At 33.0% G+C, this 25177-nt stretch overlaps 1 pseudogene; it reads right to left on the bottom strand.

The window, feature by feature from the left end:
- Nucleotides 1-1152: 1152 nt before the first annotated feature.
- LOC101387203 (uncharacterized) lies at nt 1153-18381 on the bottom strand (annotated as a pseudogene).
- Between the last annotated feature and the right edge of the window lie 6796 nt (nt 18382-25177).

Raw genomic sequence — 25177 nt, 5'->3', positions numbered from 1 at the left:
ATGATGTTGAATCTATAGATCGAGTTGGGAAGAACTGATATCTTAACAATATTTAATTTTTGTATTATGATCATACAATATCCCTCCATTAATTAAGATCTTTGATTTCTTTGATCAGAATTTTGTAGTTTTCCTCATATATAGGCTTATACATATTTTTGTAGCTTTTTTACTTAAGTATTTGGTTTTTTTTTGTGGTAATGTAAATTGTGCTTTCTTTTTTCTTTTGAGGAAGATTTGCCCTCCGCGAGCATCTGTTGCCAATCTTCCTCTTTATCTTTTTTTCCCCAAAGCTCCAGTACATAGTCGTATATCATAGTTGTAGAGTTGTAGTTCTTCTATGTGGGACGCTGCCTCGGCATGACTTGATGAGTGGTGAGTAGGTTTGAGACCAGGATGGGAACCAGCCAACCCCAGGCCACCGAAGTGGAGCATGGGAACTTAACTGCTAGACCACAGGGCCAGCCCCCTGTGCTATGTTTTTAATTTCAAATTCAGATTTCTCATTTATAGTATAAAGAGAAGCAACTGACTTCAAAATTAACTTTGTATGCTACAGCCTCGCTATACTCACTTACAGGTCCCAGGAGTTTTTGTGTTGATTCTTGCTGATTTCTACACAGAAAATCGTACCATCTATGAACAGGGATAGTTTTATTTTTTCCTTCCCAATATGTGTATCTTTTATTTTTTTCCTTAACTTTTTGCATTCGCTAGGAATTCCAGTATAGTATTGAACAAGAGTAGTGAGAAGGGACAATCTTACCTTGTTTCCCATCTTAGAGGGAAGGAATCTAGTTTCTCAATATTAAGTATGACATTAGCTGTACATTTTTGTAGATGTTATTTATCAAAACTTTTTTTTAATCAAAAATTTTTGAAATATTTTAACTCCCATTTTATTTCCCTCCAGACCAAAGGACAATTTAGAAAATGTTCTATTTAAAGTACACAGCCAAGGAAGTGGGGAGGGGCTACAGACGCGGTTGTTCTGAGGTTAGCCTGCCCCTCATCATGATTGAAGCATAAACACAATGCTTTCCACAACAGTAATAAAATGCTTCGCAAAATGTTGCAAAATTACAAGATGTAATAAAGTCTCTTAGCTTCATTTCCCATGCCACAGAGTCTTAAAGAAAGAGACGGGCTTCCTTATGCCTTGGGATTTGTTCCAGTTACTTTTGTGCCTGCGTCACTGAAAGTAGATCCACAATACTGCAGCTTCTGCCGCCATTTCCTCCTCTGATCTCCACGAGGTCGGGGAGTCCTCCTCCTCTTTGTCATGTTTCTGGAGCTCATCACAGATGCTGTGCAAGTCTCATTCATTCTTGTGAAAGTCTGCAGCCTCCCGGGGAAGAATGTGGATGGGTGCGTGCTTCGCAGTCCCTCTGGCTTCCTGTATGGAGGCGGTGAGACAATCTCCTGGGAATGCTTCTCCACCACCGTCCGGGCTCTCTAGGTTGCCTGAAACTTATGGGCCACTTCCTCGACCTAGGTCTCAGAAGCGCTCCACTGGCTGAAGAGGACTCACGAGGACATGTCCTGCCTGGTACCACAGGTTTCTTATTCATGAGGGCAAAGGACAGTTCGATTTTAAGAAATATCACAGAGGGTTTGATGAGATGTTGGCCGAATCTGAATATTTCCTCACAATTGAAGTGTGGCAGTTCCCCTTTATTCCTAGTTTGCTGAGAGATTTTTTTTTTTATCTTTCTTTAATAGGATTTTAGTTTTATCAGGGAATACCTTTTCTAAAAGAAACACATAATTGAAATGATACTATTAGTCAATGATGGTATGTGCATTTACATTACATGCACAATTTATAAAAGACGACCAACTTTTTCTTCAGGTAGAGATCACTCTTCATGTCTGCTATGATTTTTTGTTGTTATTGTTGTTTGTTTTGTTTTTTGCTTTATCACGAATGAGTGTTGGATTTTGTCAACTGCTTTTTCTCAGTGTACTTATATGAATACATGATTTTTCTTTAGCCTAATGATGTGATGGATTATATTAATTGATTTCTGAATGTTGAATCAGCTTTGCATACCTGGAATAAACCCCACTTACTTGTGGTGTATAATTCTTATATATTGTTGGATTTGATTGGCTACTTTGTTGAGGATTTTTGCTTGCGTCTATGTTCGTATGAGATATTGATATGTAGTTTTCCTTCTTGCAATGTCTTTATCTGGTTTTGGAATTAGCGTAATGCTTGCCTCACAGAATGAAATGGGAAGTGTTTCCTCTGTTCCTATTTTCTGAATTTTTTAGTGTTAGTCTCTTCCTTAAAACACTTTGTAGAATTCACCAGTGAAATCATTTGGACATAGTGGGGTTTTTGCAATGTTATTAATTATTGATTTAATTTATTTAATACATATAGGCCTATTAATATTATCTATTTCTCCTGCGTAAGTTTTGGGAGGTTATGTTTTTTAAGGAATTGGTTCATTTCATCTAAATTATCAAGTTTGTGGGCATACAGATGCTCATAATATTCCTTTTTTATCCTTTTAGTGTCCATGGTATCAGTAGTGATGGCCCTACTTTTATTTCTGGTGCTAGTGTCTTCTCTCTTTTTATTTTCTTGGTTATCCTGGTTAGAAGTTTATATCTATTTTCTTTTTCTTTTCAAAGGACCAGCTTTTGGTTGTGTTTATTTTGTCTGTTGTCTTCCTGTTTCCAATTTAATTGATTTCTACTCTACTTTTTTTATTTCTTTTTTTCTGCTAACTTTTGGTTTATATTGCTTTACTTTCTCTAGTTTCGTAGATGGAACCTTAAATGATGTTTTTAGATCTTTTTTCTTTTTAATATATGTATTCAATGTCATAAATTTCCATCTAAGCACGGTTTTTGCTGCATCCCACAAATTGGTAAGTTGTATTTTCATTTCATTTCACTGGATACAAAATTCTAGGTAGTTGGTTTTTATTCATTTATTTTTCTTTCAAAATGTGAAATATTTCACTTCACTCTCTCTTGCTTGACGATTTCTGAAGAGGGTTAACATAATTCTTAGTCTTGTTCCTGTATAAATAAGAAGTGTGTTTTTCCCCTGTCTTCTTTAGGATTTTTCTCTTTGTTTTTCTGTTGTTTGAATATGATATGCCTAGATGCATATTTTTTGATGTTTACCTGTGTTGTGTTCTCTGATCACCCTGGATCTATGGTTTGGTGTAGGTCATTATTTTTGGAAAATTTTTTGCTATTGTTACTTCACATATTTCTTTCTGTTCTGTTCTCTGTTTTTTTTCTCTTTCTGATATTCTCATATTTCATATTCTCATAACAACGTATGTTATGACTCAGAGAAAAGTGGTAAGGAAGTCTGGTAAAGATATAGGTGGATGGACTTTTGGGAATGGGTTCAAAGCATTTAGATATTTGTGTCAGACAAATATCTACTAGTCTACTACTGTAAGGATAACCCTTATATTGGATGTCAGAAGACCCTCTCCTCAGTCACGGGGCTTGTACAGTGGGCACCCAAAACAAATGTGGGCAAATGTCTAGGCCCAATGACATAGGTTTCCCCTCACTAAGACTGCTTTCTTTACTTCCGCCACTAAATATCAGCTCATCAACAGCAGAGACTGGGAATGGCACAGTTCCTTGGGGAGACTAGCCAATTCCTTGGTGGTAGGTAATTATCAGACCCTGTTTAACTTTCTATAGAGCAGCAACTCTTTCTTATTAGAAGAGATATACACTCTGAATATAAGTTTGATTTTACTGGCCATAGTACTTCCACCAGTACAACCATTCCTTGGCTTACAGAATGCCTTAACTTTTGACATCATTTCACCCAACATTGGCTTGAACCAAGGAACTCATCATGCAGCAAAGAAGATGCACCAGTGTGCTCATGATCATAGGACACATTGATATTACCACATAGTTACCCCATCAACTAGAAGCAGTTGACCTGCTAGGGATTTAGAACATATATTTGAAGTCTTAGTTAAGGTACTGCCAGCCCTTCATGGAGATGTCCTTCAGAATGCAGGATATGCCTTGAAGCAATAACTGATGTATAGTACACTGTCTGTATGTTCAAAACATATGAATTTCAAGGTAGAGTTGAAATGGCCTATCTTACTCACTTGAAGAAATTGTGTTTCCTATTTCTTCTAGTTTGGGCTCTGGCAAGTTAGAAATACCAGTATTCTAGAGAATCAGCATGTTAGAGGGAATACATGCTCCAATGGACACCTGAGGGTTGATTTGTGACTCCTTCTGGCTTTTTAGTAATACATGTTCCAGTAGACCAAGAGATCGGAGAGAGTTTTTGGTTGGAATGGTTTATCTTGCTTACCACAGAGATCTGGGAGTGTTAGAACGCATTAGGAACAGTGAGTATGGGAACCGAAGAATTGACTGGGCATATTCAATACTCAGTAATAACTTTCAAAGGGAAATTATAGCCAACATAACCCAAGGACAGAAAATTGAGAGCTCTGTCATTCAGAATAAGAAAACTCTAGAATAAATGTTGGAGGCAGGAGATGATGAACGTTCGTAAATGGATAAGGATCAGCTATAGCAGTGGAGACTAGCTTGTTTCACGAAAACAAAAATCTTACACAGTCTTTTGTGAGATTATAGCTGACCATCACCATAAAGAGGATTCTGACTGATTCTATGTCCTCTTCAAGAAAGAGTGGGGAAACTTTTGTTCTCACAGATGAAATTGGAGTCTCCATATTTTTTTATGGAGTGGAAACAATAGAGTGGAAAAACACAGCTGGATCTGAAGGCCATTAGGGAAGCACACAGACAGCTCTCCTCTGCAATTTCCTTTGACCACCTCCTTTGTTAGCCTTGGTCAGTGCTCCGTTTTCTCTAGGTGACTACTCCATTTTTGAATTTGATGAAATAACACACTACAGAGATTAGGACTGGCTTCCAGAGTGTCCAGTTGGGGACTCAAAAGATGCAACCCCAAATACTGAGGAGTTAGCTTCTCATGAGGTGACCTTGAGCAATGGAGGTTAGGGAATAAGAGGAAACTGAGTGGGTAAATCCTATTCCTTTTCTTATTACCCTTCCAGTGGTCCTGAGCCAAGTCTCTTTATTAAGTAGTAGCCACTGTAGTGAGGTACCAAATACAACTAATTTGCATCTTTCCTTCTCTACTTTTATTATTATTATTACCATTATTTTAATTCTCACTGCTCAGAATGTGCATTTCCCAAACATTGTTTTCACCCCAATTTTCACTTCATGCTCTGCTTCAAGCTAAAACAATTAGGATTTACAATTTTAAAAAAGTTTTAAATGTAATTTATGTAAGGACTTGAAAGCAGAATTTGCAATTCTGTCTATTTGATATTCAGAAAATATTTTTAGAGAAAAATATCTACAAGCAAATTATTTGGCATTTATTTAAAGGCTTTTTAATCATACCATATATGCATCATTCACTTGTGCATAAAAAAATCAAACACTTAGTACATGCATCAAAGAAAGTACACATGGGGCCGGCCACATGGCCTAATGGTTAAGTTCGGCACGCTCTGCTTCGGTGGCCTGGGTTCGGTTCCTGCAAGCAGACCTATGCCACTCGTCGCCAGGTGTGCTGTGGCGGTGACCTACATACAAAATAGAGGAAGACTGGCACAGATGTTAGCTCAGGGTGAACCATCCTCAGCAAAAAAAAAAAACAAAACAATACACACATATTAAAATTTAAACAAGAAAGAAGTTAACTAATATTACTCAATATAGATATAAGCAAAACATATCAATTCTAAATACTTTTATGTACTTATAATACATTTGTCTTCCTCTCTTAAACATGTTATTCAATTTCAATTTCAAAAATAAAATGCCTAGTAATATCCTATTTGAGATAATAAGTTCAGTAACTTTGTGACTCAAAGCATGTATACAACAAATATCTCTCATCTATCTATGATATCTCTATTTTTATTGTGACACAGGAACTCTTCAATGAGCTCTTATTATTGTCTCTCAAAACCTGTGTTATGTCCTCAATTGCTGCTAAACAATGAAATTGATAGAAGCACTGGCTATGGGGAGAATTAGGCTGGTTTTCCTTTGAATATTTTTTGACTCTATACCATTTCTTTATTCGTAAAAAAATTACTTAACGTCTCCAAATCATAGCTTAGTCTCCTGAACAACAGAGATGATAGTAATTTCCTTATTATACTGTTGGGTCAATTCTACAAATATTGTTTCAAAATTCTCCTTGTTCCCAAAGTTCCCATGAGATCAAGCCATTGTGGAACCTATTTCTACTGAAAATACTTTCTGTTTTTCTAGATTAGCAAATATATTCATGGCACAGAGTGTACCTTTGGATAGAATATATTTACTCTGTGTAATTACAAAGGGGCATTTGGGTCAATGCAAAAATATTTAAATCATCAGAATGCTCTGAAAAGAATACTTATCCTTATTATGCAAATATTCAGTTATGTTTTATTCTTGGACATATTAAATCAATGAACTCTTTAAAACTAAACTAAGAACATTTTCTAACCTTGAGAACTTCCGCTTTAATCACTTAAATAGAGAAAAACTACCTAACCCAGACTTGGAAATGTCAGCATATACGTTGTAGTGTTTCGTTTTATTTTGTTTGTGTCGGAGCAATGGCTCTCATGGTGAAATGGCCATCTGAACATTAGAAGGTAGGTACTTTTGTGTGGGATGTTTTATTTAGGAGTCCTTATGCATAACATTATTTATTTGGTAATTTATATACTATACTATGCTATTATATTATATTATATTATATTATATTATATTATATTAATTTTTTCTGTTGTGGTTCTGATTAGTATATTCTGCTAAATGATGACTAGATCAAGTGATTTATGGCCACATTATCTTCTTCTTGATTTAACAGTAGTACTTCTAATGTTTACCATAATGTTGTTTGTATATCATAATGTTGTTTGTTTACTATAATATTTTTGTGTTAATTTCCTAACATATGAGCCATCATATTAAGGAAAGTACTTTTTATTTATAGTTTGCTAAATATTTTTGCCAGAATTTTCTATGGTTTGTATACTTATCGAGCATTTCTTTCTTTAAACAACATTTCCTTGAATAACAGATGATAAACATGACTCGTAATATTTATTGGAATGGTTGAATACCAGTATAACTCAGGCAAATAGGGATAGTCTCTTTCTAACAGATAAAGAACCAGGAAGAATTTTCAAACAGAACGTGTACTCCCATCAGTAGTTCTAAAACTTACATTAGCTTGTTTACTTAATAAATTTTATTGTTGCTTTGATAATTCTTTACAATATGTCATTTTTAAATAGAAAATCTCACATGAATTACTTTATAGAAAAAAACAGCATTAAAGCTATAACCAAAGAGCACAACCTACAGTATTGAAGAAAATATTTCCAAATCATGTATTTGATAAGGGTTTAATATTCAGAATGTATAAAGAACAACTCAATAACAAAAAGACAGGCCAATTTAAAAATGGGCAATAAACTTGAACAGATATTTCTCCAAACAATATATACTAATGACCAATAAGCACATGAAAAGCTACTCAACATAGTGAGTAGGGGAAATGAGATCAATAAGATACCACTTCCTATCTACTAGGATGTCTGTTATATTAATAATTTTAAAAGATGGAAAATAAGTGTTGGTGAGGATGCGAAGAAATTAGAACCATCATTCATTGTTGGTGGGAACGTAAGATGGTGTAGCTGTGGAAAACCAAGCTGTGGAAAACATATGGTGGTTCCTCAAAAAGTGAAGTATGGAATTACCATATGATCCAGCAATTTGACTCCCAGATATGTGTCACCAAAATTGAAAACAGGGATTTAAACAGATACTTATACAAAAATGTTTGTTGCAGAATTATGTGCAATAGCTGAAAGATAGAAAACAAAAGGTAGAAACAAGTGTCTATCAACTGATGAATGGATGAACAAAATATAGTATGTATAAATATACACACACACACACATATATGCAATGGACTATTGTTCAGCTATAAAAGGAATGAAGTTTTGATGCATGCTACAATATGGATGAATCTCAAAACATTATGTTAAGTTAAATCACCAGACACAAAAGGACATATACAATAAAGATTGCACTTATATGAAATATCTAGAATAGACAAATTCATAGAGACAGAGTGAAGATTAAAGATTACTAGGGCCGAGGGAGGGGAGAGTGGTGAGTTATTCCTTAATTAGGATATGGAGTTTCCGTTTAGTGTGATGAAAATTTTTGAAAATAAATAGTAGTAGTGTAGTGGTTGCACAACATTGTGAATATAATTATGCCACTGAATTGTTTAATTAAAAATGGTTAAACTGTTAAATTTCATGTTATATATATTTACCACAATAAAAAAAAATCTACATGAAAAACACATGTCAATTTGTGGTAATTTATGTTTATGAATTAGAAATGCTTACACATTAGAGGTATTGGAAGAAGCCAATTTAAACCCAGCAGCAACATGTAAAAAATCAAATAATTCATCTGGGAAGACAGTGGTAAAAAATATCAATTAACCTTGGAATTCAGACAGAATTTTCACATTTGCTACATTTTTTGTTACATTGCTAAGCAATTCTAAAATTCTGTTTTTGATATTTTTAAGGTAGATGCTGAAATAATAACAGATAATAGTTGAATGATCGCACGTCAGAGTCTTTGGCACTAGTCTTAACATGGCATTAATTCTAAGACCTTCTTTAGGTTACTAAACCACTTGCAGCCCTATTTTTTCACATCTGTAAAATGAGGGCATTCTAAAAATGATCTTTGAGGATCCACAGCTCAAACACGTTGTGATTATATAGAATCTTTCTCTTCATCTTAACAAGTTGATATAAAGGTCATTAAAAATGTGAACTATTATCAAGATAAAACAGTTACTATAGAAACCACTTCTATGATTGTATCGATTCCAACAGTTTCATGCATTATTAAACTGAGTAAAAGTATTGCGACTTTGAACAGGTAATACAGAGGAAAACTAGCATTATTGGCATATCAACTTGGAAGTGTGCAGTTTTAGTCACATTATGAATAAAGAATTTCTTGTCGTGTGTTAAGAATGTGAAATAAATATGGGAAGCTCTATTTCCTTTCAGTGAATAAATGAAACCAGAACTCTCAGATTTCTTGGATGGCTGGATTGCTGATCACTTATAAATTGGTTCAGTGGCCTTCACAGAAAGGTTGACTTCCTTTCTCGGAGTCTCAGACACTCAGAAAAACTTCTATAATTATGACAGTAAGTTGTATTCTTTATAAGAATAATCAAATAAAATATATTTATTCTTTAATAGTTTTAAATACTAAGGAAATTCTATATGTTGAAGGGATTCACATTAATTCTCACAAAGGGAAAATGTACAAACAGCACTTATGATATCAGAGAATAAGGAAGGGATTAAATTTACCTTGAAATTTTGGATTGTAATGATTATAGGAGTTCCTTCCTGTACTATTTAAGAAATGATGAGGTTTATAGGACTATATATTAGCCTGTAAATGTGTGTAGACCATGCTCAAATATTTTCTGAATAATACTATTTCACTATAGATCTATTCCCATTAAACAATCATATTTACTTCCTGAGTTTATATTTACAATACCTAAAATTGCTTTTGTCTGAACCTTATTATTGTGTAAATGAATAATTATTCTGCATATACAGGAATCAACTGCATTTGAAAGGTGAGGCTACAGCTTGATTTCAATTATTATTTAAATAAACTCGAGTATTTGATATTTGGTTTTCAGAATTCCTGATAGGGATTTTTGTCCTCATTTTATCTGCTGTATCTATTTATAATCCTTTTCCACTCTCACAGATGTTGGTCACAGCCTGCTGTGAGAAGCTTTCTTTACTCATAGGTTTGCGTTACAGAGGTAAGGGTTAATGGCAGCAGGCAAGGCTCCCTGCAGTAATCTGGGTCACTAATATTTTACAGATCAGTGATTTCTTTACCTAGAAGAGTCTTAAATTACAACCATGAATACACACACACACATACACACACACATCATTTTGTTCAAGAGTTAATATAAAGAGAATACAACATCTAATGGAAGATGAAAAATGAAAATAAAACGAGTAATAGGATGGAGAGAAGACATATAACATTATGATTACTATTTCTCTGCTATATTTTCTGGGGTTTCTCCTACTTTCATTTCACTTATGAAAAGATATATTCACCAAGAGAAAATGCAATTCCGTGGCAATTTCTCAGCTTTGAAAAAATGTTTTAATCCACAAACCACAGACTTCATTATTGTAACCATTATGGCCAAGGAAACTACTTCAAGCATGCATATTAGTCTAGTAATAATACTTAGATATATTAGAACTCTGCCCCCCACACCCACCATAGCAAAATTGAATTTAATGGCACATGAAACTTTATTTTACTTAACCTATCTTTTTATAATACCCAAGAATTAAATAAGGCAATTTATATTTTCATGCTATTCTGTGATATAGTCAAATGTTCACCCTAAATAAGTAAATGTTACATATGAATAATAAACTGTGAAATGTAATTCAAATATAAATAGATATTTTGATGTAGGGAAAAAAACGAATCACTTAGCACTTTGACAAAGCTATTATATTTAATTTTTATTCCTTATGTTTATACTTTTTAAATCACATACACAGGACAAGAATATATTTTCTTTCTTTAATTAGATCATGTTTATACACTTAAATATTGTAAAAAAATAGTGTATATTATTTTGAAAGCTGGATTTTATGTATTAAATGTGTAGTGAGCATCTTTTTATTATTAAGCAATTTTAAAATTCTATAATTTTTTAATAATTTAACATTGTTTTATGACTGACCATCATATAGATTTAACTTAATTTTTTTCAATCAGATTTCTCTTTTCTGGTCACGTCCATCTTTTCATTTTAATAACCAACGTGATGACAAGTAGGTGTCAAGTTAAATAAATGTATAATCAATTATAATTTTTATGGAATAAATTTCTGTAAGTGAAAATGTAAAACTTAAATTTTCAGATATATATTATGAAATGGTCTTCTAGAAAACTGTTCTGATATACACTGCTACAAACAATACATGCAATGTCCTATTTCCCACAATCGATATAATTTTATATTATTTTATTAATGTTAATATTTTAGAAGTTGACTACTTGAAAAGTTAACATTGCTTTTATATCTATTTGCGTAATTTTTATTTATTAGATACTTTATTTGCATTTGAAAAGTTATGTTCCTCTTTTTGCAACTGTCATTATTGATGTCTTTTAAGAAAGACTTGGTGTTTGAAAAAAATACTTTTCCAGTGTTGCTGTTAATTGTATTATGCTATATTTATACATCAAATATATGTTTCATTTATAAACTTATACGAACAGTTTAAGATTATTTCTTATAATTATTAAGTCACTAAAGCAGCTAGTGTTTTTGTACAGATTATAATTTGATGGATTCAATAATTAATTACCCCTCTCTAAAGGGAGATAAAAACAACTATGAGATGTTACCAGATAATTTCTTGGAATTATCATTATAAAATCCAATTACAATACGGTCTCTACAAATTAAAAGATTTAGTGGCAAGACAAGTTTTATTATGAAATAGTATATCACTAATTGAATGTGAATTGGACCCTATATTCCAATTACTGTCTTTTATACTATATAGGAAATACTGGTGTGTTATGAAGTATAACATTAAAACTTCATTGAATCAGACTTAAGATCTATTAAAAGATAAATATACATGCATTTGTCTCGGTCTCACCAACAATTGCAAAATTTTTGTATCATTAATCTTGGTTAGATTTCTAAAGCAGGAAATTTTAATAAACTTAGATATTTCTTAGATATGAGTCCTTAATTTTGCTTTTATCTAAAATGGAAATATGTTTACTGTTTTAGTTATAATGACAAAATTAAGAATATATGCTTATTGTGTAAAATAATTTTGTGCAATTGCCAAACGCATAAAAAGATCAAAATCACTCATAATACTAACACTTAAATATAACAAAATAATTACTGTTTTGTTTGGTGTGCATCTTTACAATTTTTTTTTGAATGTGTGTGTGTGTCTATCTGTGGGTGTCTATAATTATTTACCAAATAAGATCAATGTATCGATATTGCATGTTGATCACAATACTATATCAAAGGATATGAACATTTTGTAAAACTAGTCTTGCATATTGAAAATGTATATGTTATCACAAATTCTAAATTCTATACTTCTGTATTTTGAGCTTGGTGGATAAATACGTCTCTGTGGCAAAGTTAATTAAATACTTACTTTTAACGTTTCTTGTACTTTATAGTTTCATTTGAAATGTGTATCTTTAATTCATCTACATTTTATATTAGATATAAAACCTGTAACAATTTATCCAATATTTTCTGATATTTCTGCTCATCTTAAATTTTATTATGCAATAGACACAATATTATATATTCTATATCTACCATATAACAGACAATATCTTGTTATTTATTAAACAGCCCATTTGGTAGGCTGTAATGGTGCAAATCGTAGACTAAGACATGTATAAAGTTCATATGTGATGAATCGAATAATTTCTAAGCATTAACTTTACTTTTGGTTGTGTTTTCTTAAACAGTATATATGTTTAAGCCAAATATATTTCAATGTTGATGGAAACACATTGCAAATGATAAAGTGATCATTAATTAATAGTTTTGAATTGAAATCTTAATAATACTTGTGTATCTTTTAAGTCTCTTTTATTTATAAGACCCTGACTAGGAGATTTGCACGCACAGTCTCATTTTACCATCACCCATCCCTGTGAAGAGTATTCTCTTAGCCCCATTTTAAAGATGAATAAATGTTTGTTCAGAGCATTACAGTAACTTGATTATTGTCACAGTCAGAACAACCAGAAAATCGATTCCACAGTCAAGAACTTTAAAGATTACTCTATGCTGCTCACATGGTAGGGAATAAGAGCTTGTTCTCAACAATGGGAAAGACTTGGACTTGATTTTAGTTATATTCTCTGAAATGTTAGTATAGGTAATGCTGCTACTCTAAATTGAGTAATTATGAAACTGGGAAAAATAAACAGAAAAAGTTTGTTCAGTGGTATAAAGTAAAACAGCCATAAATTAAACTTACGTAGGCACTTCATGGTAAGTTAATATCTTTTTATTAATAGCACATTTGTATTTTAAACTTGTAAGTTATCTTTTAAAGTTCAACATAACAATTTCTTAAAGATATTTCATTTTACCAAATCCTGCAATGTATGTTTACTCAGGTCCCATAATATGTGTCAATAAAAGTAACTGAAAATATTATACTTGGAGATTCTAATAATGACAGCAGATAGCCAACACATATCTCGGAAGAATAAAATGTGTCACAGATAGTCACAGTACATTTTTTCTCTCTACCTATATCTTTTTAATATTTTGAGATACCTCTTTTATTAAAATAGAAAATGAAAAAAGTATTTTAGAAATTATTGAAATGACAAAAATGCTATTTTTAAATTGGATGGCTTTATTATTTGCAAGAGGTATTATATTTTCAAATGAAGTTGTGACCAAATTAACAGCAGTTTAATCCCATTGTTTTGGAAACCATGAGTAAGACATATATGTTTTCCAGACAATGGTATTATAAATACACCTACAGACACACACCCATTCACATATGTGCATATCTGTACATTTGCTAATGTATTTCTTCTATTTTATTACCTCTTCTTTATCTACTAATTCAAAATATTTCTCAACTTTGATTCCTTATAGTAGCAAGTTAGACATAAAAAGGTAGAAAACAATCTTAAATATTCTAAAGCCTCATTCATATGTAGGTTCTAACAGAATAAAAACAGATTAAAGGTAAGTTTAAAAACAATTAACAGTCTTCTTCCCCTTTCCTGAAGGTAGGTAAGGAGGTTAATCAGGAGAGAAATGGTGAGGAGACAGGAAGAAGGGGATGGGGGACAGGAAGCAACATTATTTTGTTTAAAATGTTTAGATAACACTTCTGGTAATATCAATCTGTTTTTAATACTGATTTTGGCAACTGTGTCAATTTTTTCTATATATATCTGAAACTAATTTGTACTTATATGATTTGTCAATACAGCATACTAGATAAAAAACAAATTTAAATTATATATTGAGTTCCCAAAGAAATATATCTGCCAAATTATGAAAACAGTGCAGTTTTCAATAGGGCCAATGAATTCAAAAGGCACGATTCAATGTATGTTCTGCTATTGATGAAATGACTTTTCAAAGGCTTTGATTTCTGGTCATTGAGTCTCCTCCCATTTTAATATGTTGTTGTGACTGTGACAGACAACGGTCTGTCAGTTGTTTCCAAATATTTGTTTGCCAAAGACTCTGTAGTAAGAGAAACCTTGAATGACATCCACTGGACACCTGACTTTCCATTTATAAAATATATAGTAGTTTTGAATTGAAAAATATAGTTGGTACTGAAAAATGTGATCTATAATCCTGTAAATAATATTTTTAACGGTTTGTGTGAGCTTACTAATGGTAAACTTACATGTGAACAAATAATTTGTGAGATCTCTTTGATGCCAACCAAAAACATGACAAAACAAAATCTTACGTATATTTACAGGAGTCCAAAATTGATAGGGAGGAAAAACAGTAAAGAAGACAACTACTGAAAAGAGCCAATTGTTTTCTGATATTTAAAATGTTAAATAGAATAAGTCAATACTAATATTTATTAACCTCAGAAAATTGACAAGGGCAAATAAATAGCTGATACGAATCAATAAAATCCCTGCAAATAATAAACAAAATAATAACAAAAGAAAAATTCATAGAGAAAAGATAGCTTTTAAATGAGGCCATTCTATTTAATATACAACTGTTTTACGTATCAGCCAGTTTTATAAGTCTACCCTAAGAGAAATAAAATGTGAGAAGAGTTCACATTTGGATAGAAAAAGTTGGTTATCTCATTTAAAAAATTAAAAAAGAGAGTTGAGCATTTGATCTCCCAAGTCATGAAAATGAAAGACTATTCTTAGCAAAACAGTTATAGGGAACTATGAATTATTATAAATAGCAAATGGACGCCAAAGCATAAATGTGAAGTCTATGTCATTCAAAGAGAAATGAAGTATAACCAAGGGATCTTCTTTCTGGCTCATTTCTGTGGCAGCATATTTAAAAATCCTGTATATCATAAAAATAGGAATGCGTAACAGAATATTGCTAAATTTTGCCATTAGACACACAGTCTTTTAAGATAAAAATAGCCACATTTTCATGAACTGTGAATGAGTGATTTCAGTCCAAGCATAAATTCCAGCCGTGAGAGTAACTAAAATCTTACACTCTGTTGTTTTCTAAACCCAAGTTTAACTTGGAGTCGTTTTCCAAAAGCCAATTATCCCTATTATACTGTTAAGCCTAGTTGGTGCATTCTCTTATGATATTCTGCGTGAGGTTTACGGTTGCTTCGAGAGGTAGGAAACCATGCAGGCGTTTTTCAATGAGGCAGCTGAAGCCGATAGCTGCCTCACGCAGAGAAGAAACAGCAAGTTGTACTGATTTTAGTGCACCTGAAATAACCAAGCTTCCATTGTCTTATACTAGTTTCTGACCACCTGTCTTGTCTATTTTTTTTAATGGTATGTGGTCATTTCTCAAGTTTGAGTCCCTGGACTCCTTCCTCTCCTCCTCCTCTTCTTTTTTCCTTCTCCTATTTTTTATAGGGCTTCAAGTGCTTTGTAATTTTTTAAAATCGATCAAAAGACAGAAAAAGACGTGACTTGATAAGTATTGTGTTTTTTAAAAATATTTCTTTTAATACAAGGATATGTAGCAGAGAAGCAGCAGTTAATGGCATGGAGTGAGGCAAGGTGAGTGGTAAATATCAACAGGACAGAACATTCAGGCAGGCACAGACAGAATAACAAAAAGAGGGTCTAAAACTCACTCTCTTACGACTGAACAGCAGAATGGCCAGTTCTTCACGAAGTGCTTCAGAGTGGCCTAATTCAGCTGAATGAGCCTTGCTCCCAGAGTAGGAAGCCCCTAGGTTATCCCTAGAAGCATCTCCTATCAGTGTTTAATTTTCCTTAAGTAGCATAATCACTTAAACACAATTGTTACTAACATTTATTATTCCAACAAAATAAATGGAATTTATTTCTTAATCTTTTTAAATCAGGAATTAATCTTTGCCAATTCTTTCTTCACAATAATTCCCCTTCTTAAAATTTAAATAGCTATCAGCCTAATCCTAGATATTATTAACTTCTGCTATTACTCAATGGCCTTGTAAGTGTTCTTTCTTATTGTAGTATTTCCATTTTTAAAAAAATTATATATTCAGGTTAGAGATTAATCATAATAAAACTGGATATTGACTATGCCAATTTCTTGCTTGCAAAATTTTACTGGCTTTCTACGGAACTACAAGAAAATTATTTTTACATGCATTTCAGACACTTGGCAGTCTAACAAATGATCTCTACAGCCTTATTCCTCTCTTTCCTCTAGATGTGTTCTCTGTTGTGTCCGTCTCTGTTCTAGATGTGTCTAACCATTTTTATAAGTAGTTGAGATATTTGTTGGTTGATTAAGTCACTAGTTGCAAACTAATAGAATTAGAATAATTCCATCAAAATGTCAATATTTTGCCCTTTATTACAAAAGATTTAGCTACTTAATAAAACACATATTAATTAAAAGTCAATTAGAAAACATGTAAGAATAATAAAACATAAATAAAATGCATTAAAACTAACTAGCCTCTATTCAGGTAAGAATATTCACTGTGATTTTCACACAATTTAAGCAGTATTGGCATTGCCAGCTGTATGCTTTGTAAATACTAAGTTGATTACTTACCATGCAACATAATGTGAACAATAGCTTTTTTTCTTTGTATAATAATGCCAAATATAGAAAAAACAAATCAAATTAAAAAATCAAAAATAATCCCCATGACCTGTTGACAAGATAAATTCATTAACAACACCCTCCTTGTTAGGGGGGAAATTATGTAGAAAGTTGTAGGCCATTGTTAAGAACTCTGGCTTTTATTCTGAAATGGGAGGCTACTAAAACATTTTGAGCTGGGTTAGGAGCCAATTATCATAATTGAGGCGAGAGATAATGATAGCTTGGCCCAGGGTGGCTGCAGCAGAGGTGGTGACAGTTGGATCCAGTTTGAAGGTGGGAGCCAGACCAGATATAGAGTGGGAGAGAAACAGAGTGGGTGAGGATGACTATAAGGTTTTTGGTCTGAGAAACTAGAAGCATGGAGTTGCCATTTATTGAGAAAAAGAAGATAGCCAGAGGAGCAGTTTCCATGGGAGACATATCAAAAGCTCAATTTGAGTATGTCAAATTTGAGGTGCTTACGAGACACACACACACACAAAAAAGATAAGTTCGTTAAATATAATGTGATATGTTGAAAAAACTCATGAGGATAAAAAGACAGAAATAATAGATTAAGTAGTTATAAAGATAAAAATATCACAGCATATGCTAAAATTAACAAAATTAATTTTGGAGAAACCTCCAATAGCAAAATGCAAACATTTAAATGGATAGTTGCATGAAATATTATTAGAATGCTAAGAAAATATTATGAGACATAAAAATTTAGAAAAAGATTAATTACATGAAATTGCAATGCTAGTCATAGGTCATTGAAGATCTGATAACCTATTTATTATACAATTATTGGCATTAATCAAATTTTTACTTATAAAATTACCTAGAACAATAAAATATAATTACCTTCAAATTAAAAACTGAGCCCTTAACAATCGTTCCTATGTCTTTGATGTGAGAAATTTCACATTGAGTAAGTGAAACTCAGAAAATAATGGGAACAGCCTTATTCGTTTCCCTTTCTACTTGTTCCAACCTGCTCTGTAGGGCTCGCTGTCTATTCCCTGGTACTTGACTGAAATCCAAGACAGCTCCCATGACTTCTCTCTTCACTCAGATAATGACAACCCTCTACTCACTTCATCATAATAAAATTATAATTAAAAATCCAGTCCCTTTAAATAGTCAAAATTATGCACTTTATTTTAAAATAATGTATCTCTCTTTCTGTAGTTCAGAACTAACTCTGGAAGCCTTTAATGAAAATAAGGAGTGTGGTTGGCTTCTTCTCCATGTTTGTGCTTTGTGCTTCTATCCCTCTCCCAGGCTAACCATCTTTTCTAACCTCTCAAATCAAAGCAGGAAAAGGAAGGAAGATTAAAGATTCAAGAAATGTCTTACCTTATTGGTTCTGTGATTAGTTTCAGCTTGACAGGGATTGTAAACTGGTTGTGTTCTGGAATGCCTTGGGAGACCATTGAGAATCCCCATTATTTGGCCTCTCTGGACAGCTGTTGACTCTCCTGGGATATAAATGAATAAGCCCAATTTATTTCTGCTGAATTCTCTTTAGCTCTTCAGGCAGTTGTCAACTAAAAGAATGCCAAGATGATTCTCTCATCTGGTATAATACAGTTACAGAGCTTTGTCCTGCTATAAATGGGGTTTCAGTTATTTCCAGCCTAGAAACCACAGGCCACTTCACCCAGCCCCTTGACTTGGAGATTTCTTAGGCATAACTTACATAGCAGTCCACTGTGTTTCACAAATGGTAGAAAACTCATATTTTCTAAGTCTCTTTGTGGTAAAGGAGAAGCCCTCCCAATCTTCTCCTATGTGCCAAAGAAGTTGTACTCACAGCACGTATTGGTAATTAATACCAATAAAATCCTCTTAGTCCCATGCTTCTCTCTCAGATATTCTAACTCCTTTTTAATAGACAGGAGATTGTTGGTTACCTAATTGTCTCTGTTTTAACTCCTGGATCCCTCCTTTTCAAGTCCTGAAGAGGTGACTTAGACCTCAGTTTAGAATGTGAGAGTAGTTGACAACTCCCACTTTTCTACCCCAGCAAAAACTGATACAAAGTCCCAATTTAGCATCCTGTTACACATATCAGTGCATTTTCTTAGTTACAAATTGATTTTGTTTTATTCTTTTGCATTCTATAACATCACAGAAATTGACCACAGAATATGACCTTAAAGACAGTCAAATAAGACGCTGTTATAAGTTTTTTAAAAAGGAAAAAAGAAACTGTAGTGAAAATAATCTAAAGTATGAGGGCATGTAAAGAGCATTGATAAAAACAGTTGATTCCTATGGAATCACTTTGACCCCGAAATGGTTATATATTTAACCTGTAATATTTTCATGGAGTAGAATTTGTAGAAGCTCTAAAATGAGTAATAACTAGACACATATTCAATTACAATATAAAATTTGATGTAACTGTCTTTGAGTAAATATATATATATTATATATATATATATATCTTATTGGAACGTATACCTGACTTTTATGTCTATACCAAAAAAATAAGTCTTACTAGATTGATATATACCAAAATGGAATCTGAAACAGTTTTTAAAAATGTCATTTGGGGGCTGGCCCTGTGGCCTAGTGATTAAGTTTGGTACGCTCTGCCTCGGCAGCCTTGGATCCCAGGCACGGACCTACATCACTCATCAGCCATGCTGTGGCAGCGACCCACATACAGAATAGAGGAAGACTGGCACAGATGTTAGCTCAGCAAAATAAAAAAAATTTGTCATTTGATTCTACTCTTATCTGCAAACAAATTTAGGAAAAATAATTTTGTTTTGACATATTTCTGATAGTTCATTTTTTTTTCCCACTTGGTATCTGAAAACCACCCTTTAGTCTTTGGCTATTACAACACACTCCAGATATGTCATATTGCCTTATTATCTTAATCACTAAATCAAGGCAAATCCATTGAAAAAGAAAACATTTATTTTACTCAAAGAGTATTTATAATTTTAACACTAATAAAAAGTTAATTGATTTTAGCCAGGGTTAATATATACATGGAGTGAGTATAAATCTAGAAAATTAGGGGTGGCCAGGTGGCTTAGTGGTTAAGTGTGCGCGCTCCGCTACTGGCGGCCCGGGTTTGGATCCCGGGCATGCACCGAGGCACTGCTTCTCCGGCCATGCTGAGGCCGCGTCCCACATACAGCAACTAGAAGGATGTGCAACTATGACATACAACTATCTGCTGGGGCTTTGGGGGAAAAAAAGGAGGAGGATTGGCAATAGATGTTAGCTCAGAACCGGTCTTCCTCAGCAAAAAGAGGAGGATTAGCATGGATGTTAGCTCAGGGCTGATCTCCCTCACACACACACACAAAAACATAGCTGCCTTTCTAAAATCCTTCCATACTTCCCCATTAAAAAAAAAAAAGAAAATTAATGGAGTATTACTTTTAATATGACAGTAGAAACAAACAGCCTGAATTCTCTGTGATTATTTGGGTGTAATTTCTATATTTAGGCAGACTGAATGCCAGAAGTCAGTATGAAGGTCAAGAATGGAAGGTAATTGTGCAGGGAAGAATGCAGCACAGTTTTTAAGGTAATGGCTTACTGTTACATGATAGAAATGGAATTCTACTTCTATAATACAAAAGTAAATATGATCTGGGTTTATAGAAATTTGAAAGCATCTTCTCTACAAAATAACCATATTTGGACATAGCTGTGGGGAATAGCTTTTATAGTTAAGGAAAAGAGCACAGATTACGCAAGCATCATTGTTTCATCATATTGTCCTTTCAGACTGTGATTAATACCTGTTCATAATCAATGTTTCACTTGTAGAGTTAGGTATGCATTTTCAAGCGAAAATAGTATATACGCTGGGCTTTAATTTTTAAAAATAAAATCTTAAAAATCACCCCTCCTTCAGGTTGAGCTTTGAATTTGGCAGAGCATACAGTGCTTCATTTATATTTACTAGTAATTATATCAAATGCACTTTTTCTTTTATTCTTTGTAATGTTCCTATTGTGGGTAATATTTGGTGCAGGCATTCTTTGAAAATTTGAAATGAGAAAATGAGTGGGCTTTTTCCAGGAAAAAAAGAGTTGACTTTGCTGAGTCAGTCACTGCCATGTTGGAGAGAGCTCTCTCTAGAAATTATAGCTAATCATATATTTATCTTATATTATTATATTATATATTGTATTATAGTATTACAACATTACAGTATATATCATATATTGTGCCTGATAGCTTACACTGTCTAAAGGTGTATGCAGGTTCCAGTAAACTACACCCCGTCTCACTCTATGGAGCACATGTCAGAACACAAAGAAAGAAAAGTTCCTGCCTTAATGAGTTCAAAACTCATTTATTTGAGGCTAGAACTAAGACCTGCTGATGAGATGAGATAAAAGGGAATGCATTCAACAATCCAATAAGATTTGTTATGTTTCTGAGTAGGTAGATATTCATGAGATTATATGATTAAAAATAAAGAAAAAAAGAAACTCAGGCATTGACTATTATAAGGCCATGGCCACCACAAACCATAGGACCTATTTATAATTAAGGATGGACACAGAGAAAGCACTGACTACGTATTTTTTTTATTAAATCCCTTACCATTTAGCACATTCTTGAGTGTCACTAGTTTGATAAAACACAAGAAGATTCTACAATGATGGATAATATGGGGGGGTGGTGGAAGGTTAGGGGAGCTCCGTGATCTCTTCCTATTCCAAGATAGAATAATGCGTGCAACATATTAGCAAATATATTATGTACACATATTTGTGCCAAAAGTGTTTCTTCAATACATATTTTGTAGGAAAGCAATAGATTAAATTATATTTTAGCATTTTTTGTAATGTTGTTTTTTAAATACTAGAGTGAAAGATCTAAACAGAGAGCTCAATATTTAAAGTTAAAAATGTATTACAATCACAGCTCAACATGAAAAAATCTGTTTGCTTAAAAAAAACAGAGAAAGGCAAATGAGATAGAGTTCAGAATGTGAACTTAAATTTTCCTCATGTGAGAAAAGCTAAAGATTTTATTGACTATTTTCCTGAAAGTGTGATATCTCATCCATGTGTCTAATAAAAATCTCTCTGAACAGCAATTCGACATGTCTTAGATGTGAACACCCAGAAACTTTTAAAATAAACTATGATTTAGGTTTCTAGCATGTGATCAGTCTAGATATACAAGCTGACTATAGTTTGATGCAATGCTATTTCAAAACCTAAAGAAAAGAAATGAAAAGTAAAATATCCATATTACATGACTAGTGCACATATCAGATTTAATATGATGATTGCTGTATGGGAATTTCTGGTTCAATAAAACCTTTCCATGTTTAATTATAATTTGAACCTTTAAAATGCTTTTATTTTCTTTTTGCAAGCAATAGAAAACCTATTTTAGCGTAACCTGTCTTCTAATATCAAGTAGATAATTTACAACATAGTGATCTGCACTTTTATTGTATATGTTACTATTCATCAGATAAATCGGAGAAAGATAATACATATATACATATCCATATTCTTACATGCATGTAACTATATACTTCACATGTATTTACATAAATGTGTACATGTATCTATCTATACACATATATATGTATATATACATATAGATATACATGTATATACGTAATTGTTAGTACATTGATTCTGGAAATTTAAAATATTACTCACTAAATGTATTATTTTTAAAAACTCCAGCTCTCCAAATTCCAATAAATTTTTAATATTATAATATATTAAATATTTTACTTTCATTTAACAATATAGTAACTTTTCCTTAATAAATGTAATGATTACCTAATTACAAAGACAACTAAGAGAGAAACTTTGGAAGATAAAGGTGGTCAAAATATTGAAGTTTAAATTTTTTTTTTTTTTATTGATGTTTTAATGGTTTCTAACATTGTGAAATTTTGGGTTGTACATTTTTGTTTGTCCATCACCACATATATGACTCCCTTCACCCCTTGTGCCCACCCCCCACCCTCACTGCCCTGGTAACCACAGTCCAGTTTTCTCTGTCCATGTGTTGGTTTATATTCCACATATGAGTGAGATCATACAGTGTTTGTCTTTCTCTTTCTGGCTTATTTCACTTAACATAATACGCTCCAGGCCCATCCATGTTGTTACAAATGGGACGATTTTGTCTTTTTTATGGCTGAGTAGTATTCCATTGTATATATATACCACATTTTCTTAATCCAGTCGTCAGTCGAGGGAGACTTAGGTTGCTTCCACTTCTTGGCTATGGTGAATAATGCTGCAATGAACATAGGGGTGCATAAGCCTCTTTGGATTGTTGATTTCAGGTTCGTTGGATAGATTCCCACTAGTGGGATGGCTGGATCATAGGGCATCTCTATTTTTAATTCTTTGAGGAATCTCCATACCGTTTTCCATAGAGGCTGCACCAATTTGCATTCCCACCAGCTGTGTATGAGGGTTCCTGTTTCTCCGCATCCTCTCCAACATTTGTTGTTTTTTGTCTTGGTGATTATAGCCATTCTAACAGGCGTGAGGTGGTATCTTAGTGTTGTTTTGATTTGCATTTCCCTGATGATTAGTGATGTTGAGCATCTTTTCATGTGCCTGAAGTTTAAATTTTTAATAATAAAAATAAAAGAAATGCCAATAAGGATGCAGCCTGGGAATGAAAATACACAAGAATAAGGAAATATCATATTAGTAATAGCCCTGCCTATAGTTAATATGATCTATAAGGTGAAAATCTCACAGGGCATAGTCATATGGCAGTACAAATATAAATATGCAAATGTCTATGACCCAGTTTTTTCTTTTTTTAAAGGAAGATCAGTGTATTGTGAGCGGTATTGGTTTATGTGATATATATCTTGAAAATTTAGTAATTTTTTTTGTAGGTATGTTGGTGATTTGAGAAAGATCCATAGAGAACTGAGAATACAGAAAGAAGATGGTTATTTCCTGGTATCAGAAAACTTCATACTTCTCCTAATAAATTAAGGATTACCAATGTATTTCAAAATAAAGATCAGTCTAACACATATGTTACTGAAAGGTTGAAGTTGATCTTTTTCTTCACTGTTGCTTGGGATAATTTATAAGATACATAAAATCTGAAATAGGGAATTATATGTGTCATTTCCCATCCATAAGATAAGGATCAAGATTATATAAATCCTTCAGGGAAAATATAGAGAAGCTTAGTTTCAAATCTAGCAAATTAACTATATCCAGATTATAAAAACAAATAGGTAAGGAAGCATTCCAAGACATCAAGCAATGTAGGGCTTCACTGAGGAGCATAATCTCAAAGAGATGTGGGATGTTAGAGAGCTCTATTTTATAGTGAAAAGGCAATCTCCAAGAGGAAGAGAATGAAAGCAATCAAAAGCACATTGAAAGAACAATTTTGAGTTCTCCTTTGCTTCTTAATTCAGTGTCAGTGGAGTTCACCCAATTAAATATGTGTATCGTCTCCATCTTTATAGCCACCTCCCAAAACAGATGAAGGAGACCAAACATAATTTATTGAGGAGTAAAGAAAAATGCATAATATATAAAAATAAAATTAAAAAAATATGATAGCAGTAGACAGGAATTATTTTTTGATCTGTGGAATCCTAAAGTTAAAAAAAAAGAAAAAGAACTATTTGCTGATCAAGGGAAGTGAGGTTAGCAAAGACGCAAAGACCGCTAGACGACTGAGCTGTATGGTCAGGAGAAACAGAAGCTCAGTGATTCCTATGGGAAAAGTTCTTTGGGAAACTAATGGGCTATAAATTCACTTAAGGGAAAGCCAAATGTGCCTGTTAGATGAAGAAAAACTTTCCGTGAAGTGGACAGCCAGAAGAGTGTCATCAATGCAGCTTGAACAGAAGAGGAGTCTCAATATTTGAGTGTTCAATAGTGAAAAGCATTTTCAAAGGTTTAGCGTGAGTTTAACGGGTTGCTAAATGCTATGGTCCCCAGTAATTCTTATTTATTTCTCTGTCAGATTATCCCAAGTATTAATCGCTTCATGATCCATTTGTTTCCATTCTTTTCTACCCCTATCCTTTTACTCCAACCTTCACTAATGTAGAAACAATCACTCTAGTGCAACAGGAAAAAGTACAGATGCATTTTGAGAAACTCATTTTCTTCTCCCGAAGACTTAATATGATGCAAGCTGGGAAAGGTGAAGGAAGATGCACAGGTGATGGAACTTGAGATCAAAAAAAAAAAACATGGGATGCACAGAGCTCTGCGTGTG

The sequence above is a fragment of the Ceratotherium simum genome, chromosome 12 (genome assembly GCF_057802395.1).
Source record: "Ceratotherium simum simum isolate JZ-2026a chromosome 12, ASM5780239v1, whole genome shotgun sequence".
Taxonomy (NCBI): Eukaryota; Metazoa; Chordata; class Mammalia; order Perissodactyla; family Rhinocerotidae; genus Ceratotherium; species Ceratotherium simum.
This window is presented reverse-complemented; position numbering and strand designations above follow the sequence as displayed.